Source organism: Dioscorea cayenensis, chromosome 14 (assembly GCF_009730915.1).
Source record: "Dioscorea cayenensis subsp. rotundata cultivar TDr96_F1 chromosome 14, TDr96_F1_v2_PseudoChromosome.rev07_lg8_w22 25.fasta, whole genome shotgun sequence".
In the NCBI taxonomy this organism is placed as follows: Eukaryota; Viridiplantae; Streptophyta; class Magnoliopsida; order Dioscoreales; family Dioscoreaceae; genus Dioscorea; species Dioscorea cayenensis.
Genome location: NC_052484.1, coordinates 11,140,784 through 11,154,374, shown reverse-complemented (window position 1 = coordinate 11,154,374; position 13,591 = coordinate 11,140,784). Strand labels below are relative to the sequence as shown.

The 13,591-nt window shown below is 39.3% G+C and overlaps 1 non-coding gene across 1 annotated transcript; it reads left to right on the top strand.

Moving 5' to 3' along the window:
* The first annotated feature begins 9,495 nt into the window (after positions 1–9,495).
* On the top strand, positions 9,496–9,602 carry LOC120276597. The gene has a single exon (XR_005541312.1). It is a non-coding gene; the product is annotated as a small nucleolar RNA R71 (small nucleolar RNA).
* Positions 9,603–13,591: the final 3,989 nt, after the last annotated feature.

Sequence of the window (13,591 nt, the reverse complement as noted above, 5' to 3'; positions counted from 1 at the left end):
TAGCCTTTGCCTGCCAAGCTTACCTTGGTTACATAAACCTGTTCCTAGCTCGATGCTAGTGCCTCTTGGTCAGCCAACCTGTGATGCACGCTACTCAGTTAGCCTCGACCAAGCGCTTGCACCAGCTCCTAAGTTCCTTTGTGGGGTGTGGTGCTGGCCTGCCGTGCATGTCTATTTCTGTGGACTTGCCTTGCCTGCATGCCTGCCTGCCTGCATGGACTTGCCTTGCCTTGCCTACCGCACCACGATCATCCGATCAGTCGTGCATCCTCAATCATGCCTTAAGATCTTGGTTATTTGGGATGCCATTCCTGCTTATACCTGAGTGTCGTGCCTAACAATATAGGTCATATACCTTGCCCTCAAGGAATAACCCTTTCCATGACCATCCCTTAACCAAGTGGCCTGACCACACCCGTGCTAAGGGTGGGTACTATATGACCCATCATAAACATCCCCCATGGAAATGCCCAATGTCCTCGTGTACGAGGAGTTAAGAAATTATTAAATTAACCCTTCAAATTGCCACAAAGTGGTATTTTTTTCCCAACTTACCTCTGACTCTAGAATGCCTTTCAATTAGAACAAGAAGTCCTCCGGTTCTTCTTGCTCTGCACTTCCATCTTCCAACTAAGGATTTTTTTTTGTCACTCAAGTGAATTTCTTGCATAATATTGGGGGCGCCTGCTCAAACTAGTTCCACTTCAGGTGATGGGGGTTATCATGGCAGAGTTTGAGGAAGTTTACATAGAAGGTTGTGTGCAACCTTTCTAGAAAGTTAAGTCGATAAACTACATTCCCTATCTTTTAGATGATCTCAAAGGGCCCATCATAGCTAGATCAGTCCCTTCTGCACATTTTTTCAGTGCAATTTCTTCCATAGTTGTGGTCTCAAATTCAGCTACACTCGATCATCCACCTTAAATTCCAAGTGTCTTCTCCCTTAGTTGACATATTTCCTCATAAGCCGAGAGGCCTTAGATAGTTTATCTCTTGCTTTTCATCATCTTTGGGTGGGGAGGGGGAGTGGGGAGGGGGCAAGAGGCTAGTAGCCATTTGTTGGTTCAAATGGGCTCTAGCCATTGGTTGAGGAATGATATAGGTAATATGAGAATCGAGTAGAGTCAAGCAAATCAAGCCATTGATGAGTGTATAATTGTTCCTTATGTTATATCATTTTGTACACTTATTAAGCATGTATTATAGTTATATTTTGAAATTCGATGTTAAACATAGTGTAGTTTGCATTCTCAGGTTTCAGGAAGTGCTTAAAAATGAGAGAGAGAGAGAGAGAGAGAGAGAGAGAGAGAGAGAGAGAAGAAGCATTCTAGAGCCAAAATGATGAAGATAGAGCTCTTTCCGCATCAATCAACTAAGGATATGCCAAATGAATTCGCTTACGGGCACCTTATGGCCATGCTTATGGCTATAAGCCTCTTCTAGAGAATCTTGTGGGCATGTTTATGCGCGTAGGGAGGAGCATAAAGATATTCAAAGTAACTTACGGGCAGGACTTACACTTGTAAGCTGGATCATAAAGATCATCCAGAGGAGCCTACGAGCAATGTATACACCTGCAAAGGCTGTCGCAAGAGGCATACAAAGAAGCTTATGGTCCAGTGTTTACGATCGTAAACTGGACCAAAATATTATTTAGAAGACTTTACAGACAGGACTTATGATCATAAGTGATCGCATAAGGCTCGTGGCCCATCATCCCCAGGTTCTTACGACCACATCCTTATGCTCATAAAGAGCATGTATGTCACGCCCCATCTTGCAATACTGACAAATGACAACTGCCGCAACAACCCGAGCAGGGACACATACCAGCCAACCATCGAGCCACCGTAATGCTAAAAAATACCTGGGAACAACGTTGAACAATATAACCAAGTTCAAAATAAATAAATGTAAAGAACACAAAGATACATAGAGGAATCAACAACACCATAATATGATAATAGAGTTCAATGAAACATGCTCATCACAAATAAAACAAGGTTTCCAAGAAGCTAGAGGAGTATATAAACCATGCACATAGAGTTTCAAACACACTAGTGGATCCATGTTTTTATACAATAGAACATGTTCAAGAAGAAAATACATAAGACCAGGAATAAGAAGGATAAATAAGACAGTGCCTAGCATTCTATCTTGCCATAATTCTACTAGCTATTAGAGCTTGAAAGGGAGGAAGAAGGTGAGTAACGAAAGTTACTCAGTGAATGGGTTAGCACAATTCTAAAATAATATCAAAACAAATCAATATACTAATAGCCAAGTTTTTTAAATCATAAATATAGTCTTCAAACATTTCAACATTTAAAACAATATATACATATAGAATGGGGAACAATACTATTCAAAACCAAAATATAGGTTTTCACAAGTATGTTCATAGCCTCAAAACATTTCTTCATGTGTATAACAAATAGTTAAACATACTTCTCAAAATGGGCATAAACACCAACTTGATCAAATTAAGTTGCCAACATTAACAAATAATCAATTGAAATAAAACAAATGGTTCACGATTCAACAATCCAATTCAAGAAATCATGGTTTTGTAGAAACTGGAAGATAATAGCATTCTTAAATCCAATAAACTAAAAACTTCGCTACCGCTGCGACTAAGTACAAAGCCGTCAAGTTCTTCATATCTTTGACGTTGGCCCACTGAGACCCCATGTGGTGACATCCAGGATCTCGGTGAAATACCTCTTTGGGAATTCTTTCCGCCTCCCAAAATAGGAAATATAAATGGAACCCCCTCACACCCGGTCTATAAGCTGGCCGTGAGTGTTCCATTACTGCAGGTTGGACTTAAATTCTAATCACCATCAAAACCACCATGTCAAGAACATTAAGGTTGTAACCCCACTTTCATGTATATGTTCAAGACCTATAGGTGTCCAAATAATACAATATAAGTGCAACATGACTAGGACAAACTTTAAATTTCCGGAATGAAAATTTTTTCATAAATGTCGATGCCAAAAGCATGTTATTATATATAAAGTTTTATAAATCATTTCAACTCCAATATACGAGTATAGTCATAAACATTTTTGTTTAAATATCAAGAGTTTCATATATATATATATATATATTAATGAATACAACGGAAGCTACTTTCCAAACAGATCAAATGACCAATTTAATGTGATAAAACCTTGGAATACTTTCGAATCAGTCAATGAAGATCGTTAGATAATATTCTACTTGAAAAACCCATTAACAACTTGGGCGAGAAAAACCACACACAAACTACTCCTTTGCCAGCTCCTTGCCTCGCAATGAGCCCTCACCACCTAACCAACCAAACACGCACACACATAGACAAGCAACAAACAAGAGTTAAACAAAAGAAAACAAGAATGAAACCCTAAGCTTAACAATTCAATACAACCTCAACAAGACCTAGGGTTGACTCACAACTAGGTTCTAGGGTTTCCAAAGGGTGTTTGGCTTTAATCTGAAGCAAAAAAAGCAAGAAAACAAGCAAGGCTTACTTGAGCCATAGTAATGCTATAATAACTCCGGTTTTCCAACTCCAGCGAGATTCATGGATCCAACAAATCATGAAGGGAAATTGAGTGTAAACACTCATCTCAAGCTTCTAGCACTAAACAAACAAGAAATGAGAACAAGAAATAGAACAAAAACCCTAGATCTATCATATTCACACCAAGTAAAAAAAGTAGAGAAACAAGAAGAAAGAGAGTGCTTACCTCTAGATCCAAAAAAAGAAGAATGAGGCTTCAATCTACCAAGAAGGAGATGATCATCCAAGGCCTTCTTCTCCTCCAAGAGAAAACCAAGAAGATGAGAGGAAAAGAGGGAAGAATGGGGTAAAAAAGGGGTTTCGGGTTCACAAAAGACCCAAAATACCCTTAGATCAAAGTTAGAAAAATTGAAGCACTGGCGTGCACTTTGAAGCATGAGGGTGCTTCACAAAAACACAGTCGTGTTTCATCCTGTGCTTCTACTACATTAACACTGCTACAGTAAAAAACACGCTTGGACTTCACCAGAAAAAGCACGGGTGTGCTTTTAGGCAGTGTAGATTACTAGAATCTAAAAAATTACACAAAATGAGAAGCATGGGCAGTGGTGTCAAACCACGACCATGCAGAGCGAAGCACGATTGTGCTTAGGCTGTTCTTTTGAGCTATACACTTTACAGTTTAGACAATTTTCACACTGATAAGTGTCCCTAAACTTCTCTTAAAGTGCACGGGTATAAGAATGGCTTGAACACGGGCGTGCACACATTTTTAAGCTGAAAAATGACTGAAAAGGATATTCTACTACGGAAAACTCCACCGATTGCACCAAACACTTCGGAATACACTCATAAAAGATGCCAAAACTAAAGAAAAAGATCTCTAGTACCACACTGTAAGTAGCATAATATAAATATTCTTGACGAGGGTTTCTAGGGCATCTTTTGTTCTAATTGAAGATGATGCTTAAGGGAAGAAAGGGGATGAATTTTTAGGGCTTTGGACGTGATTCAAAAGCAAGATTCAGGCCATCTATTAGAGAGAGGAAGGATTGTAGCCATCAAGACTAGTTTGGCGGCGTTCATGGAAGGTATTTAGGTATTCTTCAGCAATTATCTCCTGGCACAATTAAGAAGGGAGTTTTCATGTCTTTATTGGTTCTCATTGTATGTTCTTGTTTGGATGCTTGTCTTCCATTAATAGAGGTCTAATTTTGTAGATGCTTGCGTATAATTGAACTTTAGAGTTTTATTATATTTTTGGCATTGGTTGTGGATCATATTATTTTAATTGTTTCTTAATTGCAATCCATATTATTTGAATCCAATTGTGTGTGTTTGTATATCTTGATTGCTAACGAGGTGAAAGCCCTACTTCTCATGTTTGATGTCACTACACCATAAAGGGTTTTTTTTGTAGCGTTTCATTCACGGTGTTTTTCAGAAACATCGCTATATTTTTAAATTAAAATTTAAACAATTATAAATTAGTTGCGTTTCTAGATAAAACGCCACCAAATTTTTTACCTTTACAATCGCAGCTAAATTATATATTTTTTAATTTAGAATTTATAAATTTAAATTTTTGCAATGTATTTGTAGAAAACGCCGCTAAATTAAAGATTGATTTTAATTTAAAATTTGGCGGTATTTGTTCAAATAAATGCCACAAAATTATAGATATCTTTAATTTAAAAGTTATAAAATAAAAAATATAGCGGCATATGTTTAAATAAACATCGCTAAATTATAGTTTTTTAATTTAAAATTTATAAAATTAAAAATTTAGTGCCAAAAAGGAAGGGAAGAGAAGAAGGAGAGGAGAAATTAAGATGATGATGGTGATGATAAGGCTAGAAGAAAAAGAAGAAGAAGAAAATAATTAAAAATAAAAAAATCTAAGAAAAGATAACAAGAAAAAGAGAAAATTAATAACAATAAAAATTGGAGGAGCTAATTTATTTTTTAAAAAAGAAATCCGGTTAAATTAGAGATATTTTTTTCAAAAATTAATATTTTTTTATTAAAAAAATGCCACTAAACGTTATAAAAAACATCGCTAAATTTATTACACTTTTAATTAACAAACATCGATAAAATTCATAAAAAACGCCTTGTGATGTTTGTAGATAAATGCCATTGAATTCACAAGTGTTTATGTTACCGCTTTTTGCAACACCATTTCTATATTTGGTGGTATTTGAAAACACTGCTAAAGACAAATACATGCTGGTAAAGATCTATTTTGGTGTTGTGTGTGTTTTGGGATGAGTTGAAATACCCACCTAGCATAGACATACCGCAATTGGAGGGGATTGTGAGTAAGCCTAGTAATGCGATAATTTGGAGTCAAGAGTTCTCCTTCCTCAATTCTCCAGAGTGGATTAACAAGTGATTTCTATGCTCTTTACAATCATAAGGAATATATTTTAGGAGAAGTTACATTTTTATTCTATATGGGATTTGGGATAATTTTTCTTCTCAAGAATGATTATCTACTTTAGAAATTCTTGTTAATCCACATTGAAATTTCATAGAGTGCAATGCAATTATGGGGTGTTTATATCAGCATCGTACTTTAGAAACTCTATGTGCTCTGGCTTAAGAGAAGGCTTTTTGGGGCACTTGCCGGTCGCTTTCTTCGATCCGAGGCCTATATCTGCAAGAATCGAAAAGAATACAATCAAATTTTACTTGAAAAATTCAGTCTGCAGGAATCCACATGGTTGTGTGGAAATTCCACATGCCTATGTGGATCTTCAGGGTGTGAAAGCAGCACGACCCTAATGTGAAAATCTTCCAAATACATCTTAAATTCATTCTAAACAGTTCTAAAAGCATTCACCAACCACTTATACATGAAATTGATTCAAAACTAGCATAATAATCAAATGAAATCAAGATTGGGCGAAGAAAAGAGAAAAGGGAAACTTATTGACCAAATAAGAATAAAAACTTCGAATGCGGCCGGAAAACAACCCAAGAACTCTATAAATAGGCGGTGAGGGGCCGGGAAAGTGAAGAGAGGTGACTTTGAGTGTTTGGGAGTTGTAGAATGAAGGGGCATGAGTAGGTTTTAAAGAAAAGTTGCACCTCTTGGCGTTTTGTGCATCCACACGGGTGTATGGAAATTATCCACGCTCATGTGACTCCCACATCGTGCTTTTAAGTTGTGTGGGAGTCACATGCCCTTGTGTGCTCTTGGGATAGCCTTTCTAACCTCTGAACGTATCCACACGGGCGTTTGGAAATTTCCCATGCCCTTCTGCCCGACCTATAGGGGCACCCACACGCCCCAATGGCTTCTCTGTCCTCCCAAGAAAAGGGCTAAGTGTTCCACAAGCCCCTAAAGAAATTCCACATGGGTGTGTGGATGCTCACAGGGGTACTCACAGGGTCACTCACACGCCCCTGTGTGCTCTAGGGATGGATGAGAAGTCTTTGAAGAGTTTCACATGGGCGTGTGGAAATTATCCACTCCCGTGTGTTATTCACAAGGTCATCCATAGGGGCATATATACATCCCTGTGTATTCTCGGGATGGAGAATGAACTCTCTTCAGAGATCCACACGCCCATGTGGAAATTACCCACGGGTGTGTGACCATCACAAGGTCGTTCACAGGGGCGTTCACACATCCTTGTGTCTTCTTGGGATAGAGAAGTTGAGCTCTGAAAGGAAACACACGCCCATGTGGAAATTCCACATGGCCGTGTGTCTTCTCTGGATGACTTAGACAAAATACAGACCCAACAAAAAATTCCTGCAACACTTATGCCCATACAGAGGTTGCATATACACTGAAAAACAATCCAGAGAATCATAGAAGCATTCTCAAACTACCTAGAAACTTTTCCAATCACATTTAAGCACACTAAAACACTAACAATCCACAAGAAAAACGTAGTAATAGCATATAAACATCAAGACACAAACACTAAAGCTCTTATTCATGCAAGTACTAAACTAAAACCTAGAAAAATAGTAAATGCTTGTGTTGCCTCCCAGCCTCCCAAGAAGCGCTTGTTTAACATCACTAAGCTTGACATACCTAACCTTACCTCACTGGGGCTCATAAATGAAGGTTGCCCTCTTACCTACAACTTGAAAGAACGATGAACATAATCTTTTGAAGGTAGAGGGAGAGTTATCAAGCTTGGTACCACACAAAGGTTTGTCACCCTTACTCCATGCATGCACATCCCCATTAGCATTGGGGCACTACTTGTGACATCTCCTTGCTCTTTTTATCTTTAGTATCATCCTCTTCATGATTCCTGGGGTATGTTGCACCTTGTCCTCTAGACCAAGTGATAAAACTTCTTTATTCCCTACCTCTTGATCTAGTAATCCCTTAAATGGGTCCAGACACATCATTCCTTGTAAATATTCATTAGTTAACTCATCAGTGGTGTCAAGAAAATACAAAGTATCATCAAAGTCAAGAGAATGTCACATGGCTTCAGTGAGGCGGTATGTCAACTTCTCATCACCAACTCTTAATGTCAACTCCCCACCGCTCATGTCAATGAGTGCTTTGGAAGTGCACACGAATTGACTCCCAAGTATCAATGGAACCTTGGCATCCTCATCAACATCCAACACCACAAAGTCTATAGGAAATATGTACTTATCAACTTTTACAAGTACGTCTTTAATGATGCCCCTCGGATGTCTAACTGTTTGATTGGCCAATTGAAGTGTCATCCGAGTGGGCCTAGGCTCTCTAAAGCCTAGCTTCTGAAAGAATGTGTAAGGCATGACATTAATGATAGCCCTTGAATCCACCAATGCCTTTTCTTCACCCAAGTTACCAATGTTACATGGAATGATAAAGCTTCCGGGGTCTTTCTTCTTGTTCGGCATATTCTTTTGCAACATTGCCAAGCATGAAGCATCTAAGATCATAGATGCACTCTCCTCCAACTTTCTCTTGTTGTTCAAGAGGTCCTTGAAAAACTTTACATAGCTAGGTATTTGAGACAACGCTTCCACAAACGGGATGTTAATGTGCAATTGCTTGAATAGACCCAAGAACTTCTTGTATTGCTCATAATTTTGGTAGTTCTTCAATCTTGAACGATAAGGGATTCTTGGCTTGTAAGGTGGGGGTGTCACCTCTTTCTCTATGGCTCTCTCCTCAACCTCCATGACCTCGGGTGACTCAACATTTGTCTTCTCACTAGGGAGCCTACTCTCAACTTCTCGACCACTTCTCAAAGTGATTGCCTACACATGATCTCTTGGATTGGTCTCCATATTTCTAGGTAAACTCCCTTGAGGTCTTTTCGAAAGTGACTTCGCAATTTGGCCGACTTGGTTCTCCAAGTTGTGCAATGATACTGCATGGTTGTGAAGTGTGGCTTCAACCGATTGAAATCTTGTATCTGATGATTGAATGAACTTGGTCAAAGCCTTCTCTAAGTCTGCCATTCAGTTCTCTAACCCTGAAACTCTGTTCTCCGTGTTCAGGGCTTGTTGTTGTTGTTGTTGGAAACCCGGTGGTGCTATGACCTTCTATTGCCCTTGATTACTCCAAGAAAGGTTTGGGTAGCTTCTCTACCCCGGATTGTAGGTATTGCTATACGGATTTTCTTAACCTCTCATTGCATTACCTAAAAAATCAACCTGTTCCACTAAAGATGTACCACCAATATCAATTAGGCAATTAGATAGAGCATGTCCTTCCCCACACCCAGTGCAACTCATCACTGCCGCCACTCTAGGAGAAGTTAGAGTGTCTAACTTCTTGCTTAATAACTTAAACTGGGCCACCAATGATGTGACTGCATTGATCTCATGAAGTCTGGCTACCTTCTTTCTGTCCCGTGTATTCCACTGATAACTGTTCATAGCCATTTCTTCAATGAGATGTCGGGCTTCTTCGGGGTCTTGCTTCCTAAGGTACCTCCTGCTGCAACATCAAGTAATTGCTTCGTGTTTAGGCTCAAACCATTGTAGAAAATTTGAATAATCATCTCTTCGAGAAACCATGCTAAGGACATTTCTGCAAGAGATCCTTGAAGCTATCCCATGTCTCAAAAAGAGACTCCAATTCCATTTGCACAAAAGAGGATATTTCATTCCTAAGCTTCACAAATTTTCCAGGAGGGAAATATCGGGCAAGAAAAGCTTCTCCCATCTTCTCTCAAGTAGTGATCGATGCTCTAGGTAATGAATGTAGCCATAGCTTTGCTCTCCCCTTCAAGGAAAATGGGAAGGCCCTTAACTTGATAGCATCATCCGATACTCCATTAATCTTGATCATGTCGCACACTTCCAAGAAATTCTCGATGTGGTTATTTGGATCCTCATCTGCCAAACCATTTAACTGTGATGACTGCTGTAACATCTGGATGAAGCATGGCTTGAGCTCAAAACTCTGAGCTGTAATCAGTGGTTGTACAATGCTAGACTACGTGCGAAGAACTACGGGTCTTGCATAATCTGAGAGTGTCCTCTACTGCTTATGTTGTTCTGCCATGTTATCAGACCTTCACCTTCTATCTCAGCTTGATTTGACTGTTCTTACATAGGTTCTTTTCCCCGTCTATGAAATCTTCTTCCAATGTTTGGATCATTTTCAACCAATGTCGAAGGGTTGGCTCTGGTCATAACCTGGAGCTACATTCAAAGAAAGAAAAACAAATAAGAAGGATGGAAGAATAAGAAAGTGTGAAATAGAACAAGTGATGAATAACTAAAATAGCAAAGTGCAAAATGCTTCCAAAATGCCTATTACCCGGTAACAACACCAAAAACTTGATACACCCCTTGCGTTTGTGTACCACAAGTGCACGGGTTGTCGAAGTAATAAAGTACCCCGGTGAGTGGGTAGTCGTATCCATAGGGAATAGTACTCAGAAACACAAATATTGCTATTTAACTATAGTGAAAACGATTGAAGGGTTGTGTGAACAATATCAATGCAAATGAAAATAAAGAAAAGAAAAGAGAGCACAATAGGAATAAGGAGAGGTAATAAATAGAAAGATGAGGCACCCCGACATTGCTCACCCTAGGACTATTATTTGAAGTGTAAGACTAATCATTATGCCTCCTAACTGATGTTTAATGAATCGTGGAAATCCACATACACACAGTCCCAAAATTATAGTCAATTGTGACTAACCCTACACTATGTGACACACCCCTTGCGTGTTTGTACTGCAAGTGCACGGGTTGTCGAAGTAATAAAGTACCTTGGTGAGTGGGTAGTCGTATCCATAGGGAATAGTGCTCGGGAACACAAGTATTGCTATTTAACTATAGTGACAGTGATTCAAGAGTGGTGTGAACAATATCGGTGCAAGTAAGAATAAAAAAAGAAGAAGAAAGAGACGCAATAGAATATAAGGAGACGCAATCGATAAAAAGATGGGGCACCCAGACATTGCTCACCTTAGGACTATTGTTTCAAGTGTAAGACTAATCATTATGTCTCCTAACTAATGTTTAATGAGTTGTGGAAATCCTAAAACACATGGTGCCAAACCTAAGGTCAAATATGACTAACCCTACACTATACCCCGGTAGAAAGGAATACTCTCCACGCCTCACACTGTGCAAGGTTGCTTAAAGCTCTAGGCACTCCAAGTGATAAACCCTATTTCCTAATATAGATCTAACCCTTTGGTCCAGACGAAAGACCCCTTAGTCAAAATTAAGCCCCAACACTAAGGATTATTTTAACACTTCACTCTGTTGCTCGCCCAACTAAGCCCCAATGGAGTCCGTCTCTTAGCACATCACTTTATTGTGACCGAAATGAACTCTTGGAATGTAGATGTGAGATAAATTACACCGGAAGGGATAGGGGCGTTCCGTTACCCCTCGACTCACCCTCTCGTCCCTCTCTATTCTAGCTTTGTCTAATCCTAATGAAGTGTCACTCATTCACAAGGATTAATAATATAGATTTTTAACCATAGTGTCACTCTATGGGAAAATCAATTCAACAAGCATTCAAGATTGGAACTCAATTAAAACATCAATTAAAGAAACATAATAAAAGGTCAATGAAACAAAATTATCCTAGGGTTTACAAGTCCAAGCACCCACTAGGGGTTTAGATCTCCATGGAGCAATATACAATCAATAATAAAATCAAATGTAAAAGCATGTAATCCATAAGTAAAACCCCTAGTAGTCCATATCGATGGTCTTGTGGAGTTGTCTCGTCTTCTCCAAAGGTTCCCTTATCAAGCCTAAGGCACAACTCGCCGAATCGATGCCGACGAAAGCTCCCCCAATAACACTCTTACAAAGGAACATGATATTGAAGACCATAGAACCACTCCAAAAACTTAGCCAAATCCTCTTCAAACCCTAGCCGCGAGCGCCTACAAAGATGGGAAAAAGATGAGAAAAAAAATCCTTCAAAACATCTGAAATCGTGGTATTTATTGGGGCTGAAATCGGGCATTCACACGGGCATGTGGAATTTCCACAAGCCTGTATGAATTTCTAGAAGTCGATTTCCCGTGAGTTATGAACAGTAACAGCTACAGTGATTTGCTATAGTGAACTCCTACAGTACTTCGCCAAAATGCTCCCGAATCCACTCTTTTCATCGAGGCCACATGAATGGGCACACATCCATTCGATAGATCGCGTCACGTCTTCAATAAAAACCACATTGACAAAGATCTTGGTAGTATTGCACAAGTCCGAACACATGAGTGTGACTGCCTTTGTGGCCCTCTAATTTGTGTGTTCGCTTGAGCACAACTAGTGTCTTTACATTCATTCAATCTAAGACATCATTAACAAATGCATCCACGATATACTTTTCATTCTTTTCTTCCATAATTGTCTCCACAACCCTACATGCACAAAAGAACACATATACACACGAATAAGTGATAAAATCTTAGAATAGTAATGCTCAATGTAAGAAAAAAATACTTTGTATTACTTATACACAAGCACTTATCACTATGCCTTGGCGGAAAGAAATACTCTCGGCGCCTCACACTGTGCAAGGTTGCTTAAAGCTCTAGGAACTCCAAGTGATAAACCCTATTCCCTAATACAGATCTAACCCTTTGGTCCAGGCAAAAGACCCCCAGTTATAATTAAGCCCCATCACTAAGGATTACTTCAACAATTCACTCATTTGCTCATGCAACTATGTCCCGGTGGAGCTTGTCTCTTAGAACTTCACTCTATCGTGACCACAAAGAACTCTTGGAATGTGGAGGTAGGATAAACCACACCGGAAGGGAAAGGGGACGTTCCGCTACCTCTTTAGTCACCCTCTCAACCCTCTCCGACTGATAAGTGCTTGTGTATTACTAATACGAAGTATTCTTCTCTTACATTGAGCATTACTTTTCTCAGATTTTATCGCTTATGCGTGTGTATTTGTGTTTTTTATACATGTAGGGTTATGAAAGAAAGGAACCAAAAGTAGATCGTGGATGCATATTGTTGATGAAATCTTGGATTAAACAAACATGAAGACACAAGTTGTGCAAAGACATGAGTGTGTGCCAACCTCCATTGTGATCAAGCGGATATATAGTTTGGAGGAGCACAAATACAGTCACACTCATGTATTCCGACTTGTGCAATACTAGCAAAATCTTCGTCAATGTGATTTTATTAAAGATGCAACGCGATCTACCGCATGGATGTGTACCCATTCATGTGGTCTTGATGAAGAATGTGGATTCTGAAGTAATTTGGCAAAGCACTGTAGTAGTTCACTGTGGAAAATCAATGTAGCAAAATTACTATAGCAGCTACTGTTTACAGCTCGCAGGAAATCAATTTCTGGAAATTCCACACGGGCGTGTGGATGCCCGATTCCGGCCCCTATAAAAACCATGATTTCAGACGTTTTAAAGAATCTTTTTTCTCATCTTTTCCCCAACTTTGGAGGCCTACGCAGATATGGTTTGGAGAGGTTTTGGCTAGGTTTTTTGAGAGGTTCTACGGCCTTCGACACTGCGTTCCTTCATAAGATAGTTATTGGGGGAGCTTTCATCGGCATTAATTCGGCGACGTGTGCCCTAGGTGACACACCCCTTGTGTGTGACCCACAAGTGCACGGGTTTGTCGAAGTAATAAATCCCAGGT